This window comes from Rattus rattus, chromosome 14, assembly GCF_011064425.1.
Source record: "Rattus rattus isolate New Zealand chromosome 14, Rrattus_CSIRO_v1, whole genome shotgun sequence".
Taxonomy (NCBI): Eukaryota; Metazoa; Chordata; class Mammalia; order Rodentia; family Muridae; genus Rattus; species Rattus rattus.
The window spans coordinates 41,656,632-41,672,552 of NC_046167.1; the positions used below are offsets into that span (position 1 = coordinate 41,656,632).

The following is a 15,921-nucleotide window of genomic DNA, read 5'->3' on the forward strand; positions in this document are numbered from 1 at the left end:
TTATAGTGAAATATATTTTTGTTGTTTTGTTCATTGTTTTACCTCCAATACCTGGAAAAGACGAACTGAAACCCAATGGAGAACAAGTCTCGTGAACAAAAGAAAATGAAGAAATTGTTAAAATATACTGGATATTTTCGCTAGGGGGCGCAAGAAACCATGAAATAAAATATTCAGCCTTGTTTGTTTTTTGAAATCAATTTTAAACCTTACATTTAAGAAAATATTTCTTAAATGCTGGAATTTATCTTTTTATATAAAGTTGGAAACAATACGTGTGCTTTTCTTTAGTGTGCAAAGTTAGGTAAACATGGGGAAAGGCTGTATTTCAAATAAACTTTATATATACCATAGAATTGGACTTAATCTTAGAAGGGGCCTTGTGGCTTAGCTGGTCAAAGCGCCTGTCTAGTAAACAGGAGATCCTGGGTTCGAGTCCCAGCAGGGCCTTTAGTGCTGGTTTCGTTTTCGTACTTTGAATAATTCACCCTCTCTAAATGTATAGAGAATGCTTCAGCGCACATACAGTTGGCCACACTCTGTATTGAGTTCTCATCTTGGAGAATCTCTGAGTTGAGCTCTGCTGCCATAGGGCAAATTCCTCAGACACAGAGCGTGAGAGAAAGGGGGAAATGAAGAGTTAGTAAACGGGGAAGATTTTGCTGATAGTTTGAATGGTTGAGTACGAGAATTGTTTTGTAGCAAAGTGGTATTTCAAGGTCTGTCCTGAAAATTCAGGCTGCAATCCTTAGCCTGTGCCAACAAGCATTCTCGGTCAAATGATGACTTTGACTACCAATGCCTAATAAAAATTAATAAGTCATGCCATTTGGTTTGGAGTAGGACTCATTTTGAGAGCAAGGAATTAGTTACGCTGATGCTTAATACCCTATGCTTTAAGAATCCCGAGGAATCCGGGTTTCTTTATTATTTTGTGTGTCTCAGAAAAACTAGGTCTCTTAGTGTCATCATTCTTCCTGGATTCTGATCTCCCTGGCGTCACTCCCCAGACTTGAGGACCATGCATCTCCATCCACACCTATTGTCCTCATTCTTATGAAATCACATCAGATCTTTCGTGTTTGAAAATAAAAATAAATACAGCTGTATTGTGGTTTTTGTCTAGAGTTTTGTTTTTTGAGGTTCCCTGAGAGACTTGGAGCCCTGAGAGTTACTGACTGATATTATGTATCAGTAACTACCACAAAGCCTAATCAAGAGTCCCTATATAAGACATTCTGGACTGGATTTTAAGATATAGGGAGGGATAGTTCTGATATGTCAAGATTTACGGAATGAGCATCTCAAAATTAATATAGTTTGTGGTTTGGCTGAAAGCAACAACTGAAAAGACAGTTACAAAACAAAAAGCTCCTTCTGGCCCGTACGGGGATCGAACCCGCGACCTTGGCGTTATTAGCACCACGCTCTAACCTACTGAGCTAACCGGCCACTTCGCAAGAAGGTAAGCGTGTTAGATATACTTAAAGGTATGATAATAGTGTTTACTTTTTAATAAAATGTGACTCTTTTTTATTGCTGTTATTTAAAAACACAGATAAATAAAAGAACAAACAGCCACTCTTGGTGCCTGTATGAACACAACGCTGCTTCTCCACAGGAAACGGAATCTCTCAGACTGCAAATCTGATCTCTAAAACCTCCAAGAGCTTGCGCGTGGGAATTGCTCGTTTCCCAGCCCGTCGCGGGGTCTCGTGGCCCCGCGCTGCACCTTCACCGTTGCGCCCAAGACTTAAGACTCAGCTGACGGAAATCAGTACCACATATGGACGCACGATGGCGCCCAAATAATGTAATAATTGTTCTGTCCGCTGCCCAAACGCAGGCCTGTACCCATCCAAGATAGCCAGCAACCCAGACAATGACATTTCTGTTTTGACATCCTCTGCCTTCTGTAGAAACTTGAGAAAGGAAGGGCCCAGCACCTGCCTCAGATTCACGGTGACTTTGATGATGCATCGAGGCCCTTCTCAGACGGGTTCTGCGACTTTATTGTCAGATGGCATTCATTTTCCAAACTGTGTAAATATAAATTTTTCAGTTTTATACTTTATTACTCAGAGAAATAAAGGTATTTTAATCCTATTAACTGGATAATCTAAGGACCTGGGGTTGACTCACCACTTCCCAAAGGAAACATGTAAACTTTTTGTGTTTTATTTGTTTGGTTGGGTAGTTCAGAGTTTTTGTTTTTGGAGTTTAAGTTTTATTTGCTTTGACTTTTTAGCTTTGTTCTGGTTTGGCTTGTGGTTTTTTTGAAAGTATCCTGTGTCCTAGGCTGGTCTTGAACTGGCAACGTGTCCAAAGAATACCTTGAACTTCTGATCTTGCTTCGTGATTATCACAGATGCTGTTGACATGGCTACTCTCTGTGTGTAATTTTAAGGAGCTGAATTATTTAAAATAATAGTGATTTCGTTAGAGTTTTCTAGAGAAACAGAACAATGAAGTGTGCACATACCCAGAAAGACTTTTGTTTTAAGAAACTAGCTCACATGGTTGTGGAGGTTGGCAAAGATTCTTTGGTCACACAGTAACCAAACTCCTAAAACTATTTTCCTGGCTCATTTCTGTGTTTCTTTGCAAAATTCATTTCCAGTAAAGAAGTCTACAAAGTCACTTCATCAAGAGAATGTGGATGTCCTAAAACTGATCACCTCAATATCAATGTCATATAGAGTTCCTTATCTCCCATTCTCCTGTGCACAAATTTGGCTCTCCCTGGCTTGTCACCATGAAGATGCATATGAAACCAGTTTAGTGAGAAATACCTTGACTGTGGTGTTTACCTATGATCCCCACACTGTCCACTAGCCCCACACTCTGTCCACTAGCCCCATTAACCTGATACTGTTCCTCACTCCATTCCTCACCATGGCTTTAACACTGTCATTCAATAATATTTTAAACAAGATTTCTCAAATCCAAATTCTAATGAAGGATGCTGGCAGGCTATAGACTCAACCAGTGGTTTTATTTCAGTGCAAAGAAAGTTGCTGAGAATCCCCCTTGATGTTCACATCTGCTGTTGTCTACATAATGTCCATACACTTACTGTTTACTAAAGATCCACCAATTTAAATGTGTCCCATCCAAAAGCCACCCAAGCAGGAGCATCTAGTATGATGTTTGACTAAGTATCTGAAGACCACAATGCAGTTAAGTTGATACATAAAATTAATAAGCACAACTGGTTCCTGGTTTTGTTCTGTAGACAGATTTTAGACAAGGTTACAACACTTAGGTTATGAGTCTTGTAGGAGTTCCCATAGTTTCATTACACCAATGGACACCATGAGTCAGGATGGTACAGGCTTGGAATGGCAGAGTTGATTGCGTTCACTATGAGGCTAAGGATGTGTCTCCCAATGAGGATATGGGCAAGGCTGTGGTTTTGATTCCCCAGCATCCCCCACCCCCATAAAAGAAAAAAAAAAAAAACAGGGAAAATTTGTCTTAATGCCTGAATAGAATACAACTTGAGGGAAATTATTATGTGAAAAGAAAACAGCTGGTAAAAAAAAAATGTTTTTAGTACATCATGAGACAAATGTCAGCATTTCTTATATTAAATACAATAACCAGGTTAATTGGTCTGTTGTATATGTTAGCATTTTTTTAGATCAAGCACTGTGTATCTTAAGAATAATATAAGCTACAAAATTTTAATAAAATTAAAATGATTTCTTAGCAGATCATGGTGATTCTTACCCTGAATTCCAGCACTCAGAAGGCTGAAGCAGAGAATTTCTGTGTATTTGAGGATGGACTGGGCTGCGTAGGTGATTCTAAACTACAGTGTGAAATATCTCCTTTTTAAACAGTGAGAAAGAGAGAGAGAGAGAGAGAGAGAGAGAGAGAGAGAGAGAGAGAGAGAGAGAGAGGCAAACCTGGGGTATGCAGATATACATCTGTAATCCCAATATTCCAGAGGCAGAGGTAGTTGTATATCTGTAAGTACCAAGCCAGTCTGGTCCACATGGTGAGTTCTAGGCCATCCGAGGCTACATAATGAAACTCTGCCTTAAAAATAGTTAATTGATTCTTAATCAGAAGACAGAAATATTGACATTTTCTGTATCCTCCTATGCTCAATTAGTTCTACATTAATTACTGTCATTTTTATACTAGTAGTCCTTTTGGGTTAAAAGATAGCAGATATGTAACTGATTACCAAATAGAGTAATTTCAATTAAATGCCTTTTTATAACGTTAAAAAAAAAAAAAAAAAAAAAAAAAAAAAACCACTAGTACTAGTTAAGATTCTGTATTTTGTATTTGGTGCTGCGTGGTTGTGTTACTTTGGGCCTGGTATCCCGCCCCACCTTCACTCCAAGACCACTCTTCCACCTCCCAATTCCCACGCGCTGACCTGTAACATTCTACTTTGCACCTTGGTCCAGGTGCAAAACCATCGACCCAGAGAATCGCGGGTAGACTCTTCTTCGGCAGTAGAGGGCACCGTGCTAAACAGGATGAAGAGCAAGTCTCAGAGCACCCGGCCACCGGAGAATGTATTTTCATGATCTAAACAAAATTTGATTCAGGGGTGGAAAAAAAAAAAAAAAAAAAAGGGGGGAGACACCCAGTTGTTTCAGGCCGGTTTCGAACTGGGAACCTTTCACGTGAGAGGCGAACGTGTTAACCACTAAATTACAGAAACGACACACTAGTGCTTTTGTCTGGTGGTTACATCCATGTATAAGTGAGAAAGCTTCCTACAACCGTAGGTTTAAGATTTCATTATGGGCCAGTCAAAAAATGTTCACCATTAATAGGCAATAGGATTCTCTCACTCTTCTATGTTTATAAATAAAAATCAACAAAAGGTTCTATCCAACTCCGAAGGAGCAAGCAAAGCTAAGGACACATTCTGCAAAGAGAATTTCCAGACTCCGCACACTGTCTACATAGCTAACTTCTGTACGTTCAACGCACCTAAATGCTCATTCCTGGTGACAGAAAAATGACTCTTAAAGAATCTGAAGTGCACACTATGAGCCCAGGAGAGAGTCAGGGGCCCTCTGCATTGCTTGCAACTATAAGCATTATTTCCTCTGCAGGCAATCAACTCGACAAACTCACTTGTGCCAGTTTTCTGGAAAATTCAGAGACACAAACAAAACCAAGAATGCCACTGTCTACAATAGAATTAAGATACAGAAAGGCATGATCTTTTCCCTCAAAGAAACATGTGTCTTCTTATGAGGCCTTTGTAAAATCATGATAGTATCATATTTCTGTTTTATTAATCAAAGCAAAGGACTCAAGAACACAGAAAATAATCTGTACCAACCTTAATCAAGTGTCCACCCCACCCCAGTTTATTATCATCTGATCATAATTCTTATATAAATAATTAGCCTGTCTTCGTCAAACCTAACATGGTTTGCCTGTTTCTTTGGGACTGCCAATCCTAAAAGTCTGTCTGTCTGTCTTTCTTTCTCTCTGTCTGTCTTTTTTTCTTTCTGTCTGTCTGTCTGTCTTTCTTTCTTATTTTGGTAATGGTATTACACTTGTGCACCCTATCCAAGACCATATAAATCTTGGTGGGATTTTCTGTTGTTGTTTTTAGGGTTTTTGTTTGATTGGTCGGTTTTTGGTTTTTCAAGACATTTCTCTGTATAATCCTGACTGCCCCAGACCTCACACTGTAGACCAGGCGGGCCTTGAAATCATATATCTGCCTGCCTATGCCTCCCAAGTGCTGGGATCAAAGACATGAACCACCAATACCCAATTTAAATCTTGTTTTAATACTACTAATAAAATGTCTCTTGTTGTCATCTGTTGTCTCTTTTACAAGCCTGAGCCATGATTCTTCTAGTGGCGAGCAAGCAAAGACATTTCTTCTACCCCACAAGGCATGGATGTAGTAGAACAGACAGGTAAAACGGGGAACTTTAGTAGGTAAGAGATGCTTGTCTGAGTTGGAGCACTGATGAAATTTAGGAAGTTTTATCTGTAATAAAATAAGATTGGAAGGTGGGAACTATGACCTTCCTGAACCACATCTTCTGAAATGATTCTCTGGTTCCAGCTTTTGACTCCTCTTGATAGCTGGTAGCAGCTGGAGCTGTCCTTTGAGGCTCTCTGGATGTCCTCAGGATGTCTCTGACCCTTGAAGGTAAAGTCAAAGTGTGACCTTGAGGAGGTGTGATACATACCAGAAGAATTGTGTCATTGTAGTCATCATACATACATACATACATACATACATACACACATACATATATACACATACATGTATACATACTATATACACACATATGCACACATACATATACATACATACACACATATACACACATACATACACATACACAAACATACATGCATACATACTATATATACATATGCACATATACATATACATACACATATACATACATACACACAAACATGCATACATACCATATATATACATATGCACGTATACATATACATACACACACATATACACATACGTACACACATATACATACACATACATACAGACACACATATACATACATACATACATACATACATACATACATACACAGGGCCTTACATTGTAACCCAGGCTGGTATAGAACTTGTGCCAATCCTCTTCCCCCTTCCCTCAGTCTCCTAGTTACTGAGATTCAGGACACCATACCAGGCTAAATTTGTCAATGTGTGCTAATGGAAATCTAACAAATCTGAAAGGGAATGGACTTTAAGAGTGTGGGATCAATGGAGAAGGGTTATGAACATTGCATCGGATCAAACTCAGCTGATTTAGTGCTACAGCTCAAGGGCAATGGTTGTAAGTATTCCTAGTTGATTAATACATGAGCTACAGTTAGAATGACTCAACATAATGAAATGAAGTATCTCTGTAGAGCAAAATACTTACAGGCTGAGGAGGTTTAAAGACTAAAGTGAGATTTATATCAGATCTAGGACCTTCTTGAAAATGGTGAGCTTCACCAGAGGACCTTTCATTGATGTTGTGAGAAAAACTCATACACACAGCTCTGGTACATTCTTGCTAGACATCACAGTGAACCCTGCAAGCACTGAGACAAGTGCAACTGAGAGTGATAGGACCAATGTGGGCACTAAATTACCAAAGACATGCAGGGTCTTCTTATGGGGCTGATTGTGTCTTCGTGGAGATTCATTCCTTTGAAGCCCACATTCATTCCAGTTCGATGGCATTGAGAGATGGACGTTTTAGATGATAATTAAAGTTAAATAGGGGGGTTGGGGATTTAGCTCAGTGGTAGAGCGCTTGCCTAGGAAGCACAAGGCCCTGGGTTCGGTCCCCAGCTCCGAAAAAAAAAGAACCAAAAAAAAAAAAAAGTTAAATAGGATCTCAAAATGAGGCTGTAATCCAGTGCAGCATGTGTTCTTAGGAGACCAAGTAAAAGACATCATAGACTGCCCTCCGTGTACACACAGAGGAAAGCTCTCACAAGAGCATAGGAAGAAATGCCTTTTTGGACTTCTAGCCTCAGAATTCTGGGAAATCTATGTTGCTATACAAGCCTTCCGGTTTTGGCATCCTGATAGACATCCTGAGCTGATTACACTGTAACAGCTGAGCAACGCCTTCCAGAAAGAACTCACCCCCAAGAACCCAGAGCTTAATAAAGGAGAAACTTTTCAATAATGATACCGTGCAACAGATCCTAATTAATGCTCAAAAGGGCACTAGCCTCAAGTAGAAAGTTGTCTTAGACTACACAGGGTGCATTTTACCATTTTAATACCACAAAATTTTCAAACCCATTGAAGGAATCATCTTGTCTCAGTTGTTCCTTAATCATGTATTGTTGAGACTTTTTTTCCCCCAGTTTCTCTGCATATACCACTGGCTGTCCTAGAACTCTCTATGTAGACCAGGCTGCCCTCAGACTCAGAGATTTGCTTACTGTGGCCTCCCAAGTACTGAGATTAAAGGTATGTGCCATCGTACCCAGCTCTCTTATATTTATAAAAATATAAGTCTGATCTCCCATGTAAATACATGTATACACTCCTGTGGTAGTACTCGAAACACTTCGATCTCAACATTGATTTCATATTAAAGATGTCTATCTATCTTGTGTGGACACACACACACATCTCATAGTCTCATTTTTCTCTTTTCTTTCTTTGAGACAGGGTCTCATGTAGCCCATATTGGCCTCCAACTTACTATGTAATGGAGGATTGCCTAAAATTTAAGCTTTCCCTGCCTCCACCTCTCAAGTGCTAGAATTTCAGGTGTGTAACCACAGCCGACTCTTAAATATGCATATTTAGATCTGCGCGCGACGTGTGTGTGTGTGTGTGTGTGTGTGTGTGTGTGTGTGTGTGTTGCCAAAAATCTACCAGGTTAAATTATTTTAAATTGTTTAACACTAACAAGAGAATTATTTTTAAAAACACATATTGCTGATGTTTTCCTCAACCCTGCATATTCAGAAGAGAATGATCTTGACCCCAGCAAAACCACTCATGTGTGCAAACATATCTTGCACATTTGTAGAAATATTGCCTCAGAAGGCACATAAATTTTGAGTATAGATAGAACTTACCAAATTGTCTCCCTCGAGAGCAGTGCTTCTCGAGTTGTGTCGGGAAAGCAATCTTATTTAAGATTATAGTTGTACACACAACTAGCTCAAACGCGATTCCCTGCCACATCTATGAAGAAAAACTCGGTAAGCCGTGAAAACCGGAAGTGGGGAAGAGAAGACTAAAACCAGAGATTCTGGTATGCTGGAATATTGTTCTCCCTTTAAAAAGCCTACAGGGATAGGGTTGAGTAAGACTTGAGGAAGAGATCTGATTAGTGATTGCTTTCTGTGTATTGCTGAAAGGAAATTTCCTAATAGTTGGGAGTGTCTGGCATTGATGCGATTATAGCATTCAGTGCCTTCAGAGTATGTAATTTGCTTTCAGAGAATTTTTTAAATTATTTTTTTAATATACAAATGACATAACATACATGCAGCTTGAGTGAGCTGTGATGGCCGAGTGGTTAAGGCGTTGGACTCGAAATCCAATGGGTTCTTCCCGCGCAGGTTCAAATCCTGCTCACAGCGTATGAGAGGTTAAGATGGTTTTTCAACACCCTAGTTTGTGGAAGCCTGGTCAGTTTGTTAATTCACAAACTTAAGCAGAGGAAAAGTAAGTTTTACTCCTGCGCTCGCTTTTTTTTTTTCTTTTCTTGTCTTTTCTTTTTTCGGAGCTGGGGACCGAACCCAGGGCCTTGCGCTTGCTAGGCAAGCGCTCTACCGCTGAGCTAAATCCCCAAACTTTTTTTTTTTTTTTTTTTAACTTTCCGTACTTACATTAGAAATGCAACCGGATACCTTTAATCCCAGAATTTGGAAGACAGAAGCAAGAGGCCTGCCTAGTCTATGAAACGAGTTCCCAGACAGCCAGAACGACACAGAGAAACGCTTTCTCGAAAAACAAAATAAAACAAAAACGAAAGAAAAAAAAAGGAGGGGAGAGGAGGGGAGAGAGAAGGGCGAATTACTTTAAATATTTACAGTTCTGTGGCGTTTAAAAAGAAGTGGGGGGGGATACAAAACCAAAGACAAAAAAGCTGTTGGGAACTAAAACGGAGTAGAATTACAGAGCTTGTCTGATTCGCCAGGCAGGTGAAAATGAGAAAAGAGACACCACACAAAGCGGTTTAGATGTTACACAGTAGCCCTGCCCCGCACTCAGCATACAGGCTGACCCCGCAGCCGCACCAGGAAACGTTTGTCTCTTCTTACAAGTACATTTTTAAATGGTTTCATTCACATTGAATGAACACTTAAGTAATATTCAGTCAAACTTTCTTTTAGATTTTAAAGACAACTCTCTAGGTAAATCCGGAATGCAGGGATCTAAAGGCTTGTTCACCGCGTCTGGCTCAGCTTAATTTTCAACTGCACCCTGAACTTCTAAATTGCTGCGTGAATTGAGATTGTAAAACGTAAAATACTTAACTTTGTGATGCACGCCTGTAATTCCAGAACTCCAGGAGACTGAGACAGAAGAATTGCCAGTCAGGGCTACAGAATGATATTGTTTCTAAACATCTAAAAGTAAAAGCAGGAGACGGGGAAAGAAGAAAAAAGAGGAAAGAGTGAGTTTTGTTTTACGTTTTCATTCTGTCAGCGGGTTGGCGGTAGGGGTTTTCAATGTCAGAGGAACTAACTGTATTATTAACAAAACGGAAACCGCAAAGACGGAAAAACGAGCTTCTGTAATACAAATGGTGTAAATTATGCAAATTAAACATTTGTTACATTTACTGAGACCAGGACTATAATTTAAGGTTGCAGCTATTAATAAGTAGAGTAGACCACCTACTTCTCACGGCGGGCCAGTGGCGCAATGGATAACGCGTCTGACTACGGATCAGAAGATTCTAGGTTCGACTCCTGGCTGGCTCGGCTTTGTGTTTTAATAATACTGTTTAGAAAATTTCTGTTCATGTATTGAGATTGGCAAGAAAAACAGGTTAGTCCTGAAAAAACCTGAGCTGGCTCTTACTTTATCTTAACTTACATTACCCAACAATATACGATTACTAACAAACAGGAAAGAGCTTGAAACAGCACCAAATGCGTGAAACTGGAATACACTGTATTGAGAAAAAGAAGTCAATACAAAAGGTACATACTGCATGCTGTCGTTGAAATAAATTGTCCAGACCACCAAACCTGGTGTTAGGAAGTATCACCGGTTGCCAGGTGTTGAGGAAAGATAATCTTGAAGTCAGAAAACAACGACGGTGTTGTAATACGGGTACACGAATAACCACTGAATTGAACAGTGTAAAAGGCTGAACTGTATTTTGAAAATCATAGTAGCAGAGGAAAAAACTAAAAATTGATCAATATTTTATTGGCTCATTCCCAACCACTCGTCCCCGCCCTGGGCTGGGCTCCACAGTTGGCTATACTTCTGAGCACCTCCGGGGTTGGTGAGAGTAGGAACAGAGACTGACTCGATAAAGTGGGCTAAGAAATTTTCATACTTGAAAGTGATCCCAGATAAAATTAAGAGTCAGAGAGTATAGGAAAACCGGGAAGTGTAGCTTTGGGGCAGTGTCTGAGGAAAGTGGATCTACCTTCTAAAATTTTCCGGGACATGAAGCTTGAGGCAAGGAGAAGGGAAGAGGTGTTTGAAAAGGGTGTCTAGGCGAAACCGGGAAGGAACACAGATTAAATTAAATTAAAATTAAATTGCGATATGCACCCTATTCTTTATATCTTATCCATATCGAATAGTTTGAATTTCAAGCTGTGCTGGGATTAAAAAATGACGTTACGCCGCGCCCAGACTGCGACTACTCCATACAGTTGAGAGAGAGACAGCGTGAAAAGAGAAAGGGTTTGGAGCGTCTCGGATTTTCTCGTTTTTCTCATGAAGAACCACCGCTAACCCACGGATTCCACGGCGAGTGTAGTTTGTGCGTAGCGTCGCTGAATGCAGCTATTCTGGCCTCCTCAAGGCACTTTGGCTATTTCGGGGTGGCTCGCTCATCGCCTCCCCTTCCATGTCCGTTTTCTTCAGGCTAAGGTGCCGGTAAATCCTTCAAAATGACCAGGCCAACTGAACTTGAAACTGGGAGAATTTTCCTATGCCTCGTTATCCATTGCACGTACGCAGCACTGTGTTGAAACCTGGAGTTCCCAATTAACTTAAATAGTGCAGATAATTGAGTGATACATAATTAATTTCTTGAACCATATGTGAGCTGATGTATCCTAGTAACCAATATACTCTGAAATCTAAGGAAAGAAAAGGGACCTGAACATATGAACATGCGATTTCACCCACACACGGAAAATAAAGATGAGCTCCCCAGAACAGAGGACAGGACAGCTTCTAAGGGAGATACAACTCTGTATTTTATAATTATAGTGACTTGCTGACTCTAACAGGCAGGAACATGACAAACATGGTGCCAGCAGGTTTTGCCCTTTCCCTCTCCCTTACTAAACTGTTAGATTACATTCCTAAAGCCAGCCCCTAATGTCAATTCCTTTATATGGCTACTGACTCATCCCTGAGACTAAATACCAAGGTCCAGCAATCAAAAGTTATTATTTGGCTTGACACTAGCTGAAAATAGAAAAAGAAGAAAAACCTCTCTTACAGATTAACCTGACTCTCAAGAGAACTTGATGAACTGGGCCCTCTATGAATGACAAGACATGCATGTTTTATAATTAGAAGAAGTGTTTGCAAAACATGTATCTGATGACTGAGATGCATTGGAGAATATATGAAGAACTGTCAACACTCTGTAATAGGAATACCATCCATGCAGGATGTCATAATGCTAGGCTGTAACTCCAGCATTTGAGAATCAAGAGAAAAGGATCTGGAATTCACAATCATCCCAGAACTTGTCTCAAAAAATAAAAATAAAAATGAGCAAATATTTTAGCACACACAAAAGTATGAATACAAGTACTAAATAAACACAAGAAAAGATGCTTAAATCTTTAGAAATACAAATTAAAGTCAAAGAAATGCCTGGGTGTTTAAAATAGCAAAGGTCAGTGAAGGGGTAATGTAAATACTCACTCGATGCTGATGTGTGCCTTTCAGAAACACCTAAGCAGATTCTCCATAAGTCTGCAATGCAAGGTGATAACAGGACATTAAGAATACACCCCGTTGTGGAGACGGACAGGCACAGATCCTAAAAACAACAGGAGCCAAATAGCATCCAGCTACAGCCACCAGGCCCAAGGACAGTATCGTTATTTACAGAGATGCTCCAATTACATTTTTCTCTTCTCAAACAGTAATCAAACCAAGAACATTTGTCCCCCTGCCCTCTCTTTCCCTCCCTCTTCCCTCCCCATCTCCCTCTTCCTCTCCCCCTCCCCCACATTATCCTTTGATCATTGGACTGTCTCCTAATCATTTAAGTACATTGAAAACTCCCTTATTTGTTGATGGATGCTGTCCTAAACTCTCTTGTGAAGAATGATCTGACAGCCTGCTCTGAGGCTCCTGAAGGATTCCAGTAGAGACTTGAGTTTCTTTCCTCATTGTCCCAGAAGAGGGAGGGCAAGTGGATTCCATTTCCTTTCACCTGTCTCAACACTTAGATGGTTTCCACAGTGTCTTCTCCTGGAGTAAGTTGTCTGCAGAATCCAAGTCTCTCTAGATGTAAATAGGCTTCACCTGCCCATTCCCCATCCCAATAGCCTAGGAGTTCCAAAAGTGCCTGCTTGATACTGCTTGTCTGAGAGGCAAGATGAAACATTCAAAAACTCTAAGCTTGCAAAAACTCTAAGTTTGTCCCTCAGGAGTTTTAGCAAGGAGAGTAAGAGTTGAACACACAAACTTGTATCTATTTGATTTTAAGTCCACTAAGCTAGGCAGCAGTAGAAATACTGTATTATGTTTAAACTGTTCCAGATTGTAAATGTACACTAAGTGGTTATGAAGTTGCATTTATAAAATCCGGAGTTAGGTTTAAGAGCATATACAAAGGAAACAAAGCCTTGTAGCACTGCTTAAAAAGTAAAAAAGAAAAGCCCTCATATCTGATTAGAACAATTAGAACTCTGTATATTAAGCAAAATCCTGGCCTGTCAAGGCTGGGACCAGAGAACTAGTGTATAAAAAAGGACAACATCAAAAATGAGTCCCACCTACCTACACTGATGTACAAAAGAGGGTTTTAAAATATACTATTCTGTTGTGATTCTTGCACTATACAGTAGAATCATTTGTGGATTTTACTTTTTAAAAGATTGTCTAAAGAGTTTAAATCACTGAAGCGATGGCTTGGTGCTTAAGAGTGCTTGCGGCACTTGTCTCAGCACCCATTTTGGGCGGCTCATGAGCACCTTTAACTCTAGGCACAGAGTGTCCAGTGCTTCCCTCTGGCCTTCCATGGGCACTCCACTCAGACATGCATACGTGTATACAAAAATAAAAAACCTTTTAAAAAATAACGTGTTTATAATTTAAATGCATATATATAATATATATAAAACCTTATATAGGTTCATATATGTAAGAAGTTTAGAAATAGAAACTTGGATATGTGAATAATAACAGGGACAAAGCAGATATAACAACTCTCTCATCTCTGCTGGTGGGAGCTACACTGATGCAATCATTTATGAAAGCACCCCAAACTTTATAACCAAGTTTGGAATATCAATATCTAATGATTGTGCCCACCTGTAATCCCAGCACCAAATTAGAAGCATCAAGAGTTCAAGGCCAGCCTTGGCTACATGATACCCTGTCTCAAAGGGAAAAAGTTCCTTACATCTAGTTATCTAGATATTCTTCTCCTAGTTAGGTATGACTCTTACACCCAATATACAAAGAAACAGAGTCATAGGGAGATAGATATTAATGGTAGCATTAATATTGACCTTTATAAATTGAATTCAACCTTGGCGCCATCACTGGATAAGGAAATAGCTAAAGAGTGATAAATACTATGCAGCCATGAAAAGTAGTGGAGCACATGTTACTTAGAAAGTCCAAAAACAACATCACATAGTAAGAGCCCCCCTTCCTAACTATCTCTGGGCTTCCCATGCTTTTACTCCTACTTTGTCATCCTTCGGTCTTTGCGCATTGACAATTTTCAACACTTCTAATGCTCCACATACTGCAGTGTGGCGCCAAGATTACAGCGAAGGCTCTATTCAATTTGCCATCATTATAGTTAGATTTAGCTCTGCTTTACCGTGTGATTATCCATCACTGGGGAACAAAGATGTGACCAAATGGTCCTGTGATAGACATATATTTATTATCAGAGCACAGATATCTATCTGCTCGTTGATAATTGCTCAAACTGAATAAAGTTTTCCTGTCCTGGTGTTAGACTTCTCAAAAACTTCTCAAGACTTCCCAAGCCACTTATCCCTTACATCCGCTTTGCGAACAATACCTTGGCCTTTCGTGTCGATCGCAACCTGAGCAGTTTCTGAAAATGTTGGAATGAAAACTCAGTCTGGTCTTTTATTTAGCCTAAGGATGGGAAAGTAAGATAGGCTCACTCAAGCGGAGAAAGGAGCATATAATGCATGAGGAGATTCCATTAGGTAAAATTTGCCAAGAGTTGACCTGAGTTTCTCCGCCTGGAGTCCGTGTAGAAGGAATTGCAGCTGTATAGGAACTTTACCTGTTTCACAGTTAGTCTTTGGGCTTTAATTTACATTGTTGAATTTAAGAATCAAATGGAGATAAATAGTAAGGTCTATTTTTAACTAGTACAGAAAAGCAAGACAAGCATTAGGGGTGTTTCCGTAGTGTAGTGGTTATCACATTCGCCTAACACGCGAAAGGTCCCCGGTTCGAAACCGGGCGGAAACACTGTCATTTTTGCAAATTCGAAATCCTTACACAGAAGTTTTATTCTTCAACCAAAGACTGCCAAATAAAATAACAGCTGAAACGCAGCTAAGTGTTAAACTACTCCGCGCAGAGAGTTCACCTCATTCGCAAAGATGAGCAGTCTCCTCTAGTTCTGAGACAGATGCCCGGAGGCGAGAGGCCATTTCGAGTAGACTTTAATGGACTTCCACTCTTTAAGGAACGCTGGTGGCAAGTGAGCTTTCTGCAGATTTCTTCCAGCCATTTCAGGCTTCTTTCCATTCTCAGGCCTCCATGCCCTCTGTTGTAAGCCTCAAAACAGTCTGGCCTGGAATTCACTCTGTAGTACAGGGGAGCCCTAAATGAACCCCAAGCTTCCTGCTTCAGCTCCCTAAAGTGCTAAGCTTACATGGGAGTAACCACGCCTGATTCCCGAGCAGTTTTGTTGTTTTCTATTTTATTTATTTATTTATTTTTGTTTTGTTTTGCTTTGTTTTTTGTTTCGGTGGCTGTTGTTTGAGAGGGCGCAGCCGCCTACTCTGCCTAAACACTTAGGATGCATTACCTTGCTTT

The 15,921-nt window shown here is 40.0% G+C and overlaps 5 non-coding genes across 5 annotated transcripts; 4 read left to right on the forward strand and 1 right to left on the reverse strand.

Annotated features, from left to right (window-relative positions):
- The first annotated feature begins 376 nt into the window (after positions 1 to 376).
- Trnat-agu lies at positions 377 to 450 on the forward strand. Its single transcript has one exon. It is a non-coding gene; the product is annotated as a tRNA-Thr (tRNA).
- A 928-nt stretch (positions 451 to 1,378) lies between these two features.
- Positions 1,379 to 1,452, reverse strand: Trnai-aau. Its single transcript has one exon. It is a non-coding gene; the product is annotated as a tRNA-Ile (tRNA).
- Positions 1,453 to 8,998: 7,546 nt separating this feature from the next.
- Trnas-cga lies at positions 8,999 to 9,080 on the forward strand. The gene has a single exon. It is a non-coding gene; the product is annotated as a tRNA-Ser (tRNA).
- A 1,277-nt stretch (positions 9,081 to 10,357) lies between these two features.
- On the forward strand, positions 10,358 to 10,430 carry Trnar-acg. Its single transcript has one exon. It is a non-coding gene; the product is annotated as a tRNA-Arg (tRNA).
- Positions 10,431 to 15,275: 4,845 nt separating this feature from the next.
- On the forward strand, positions 15,276 to 15,348 carry Trnav-aac. The gene has a single exon. It is a non-coding gene; the product is annotated as a tRNA-Val (tRNA).
- Positions 15,349 to 15,921: the final 573 nt, after the last annotated feature.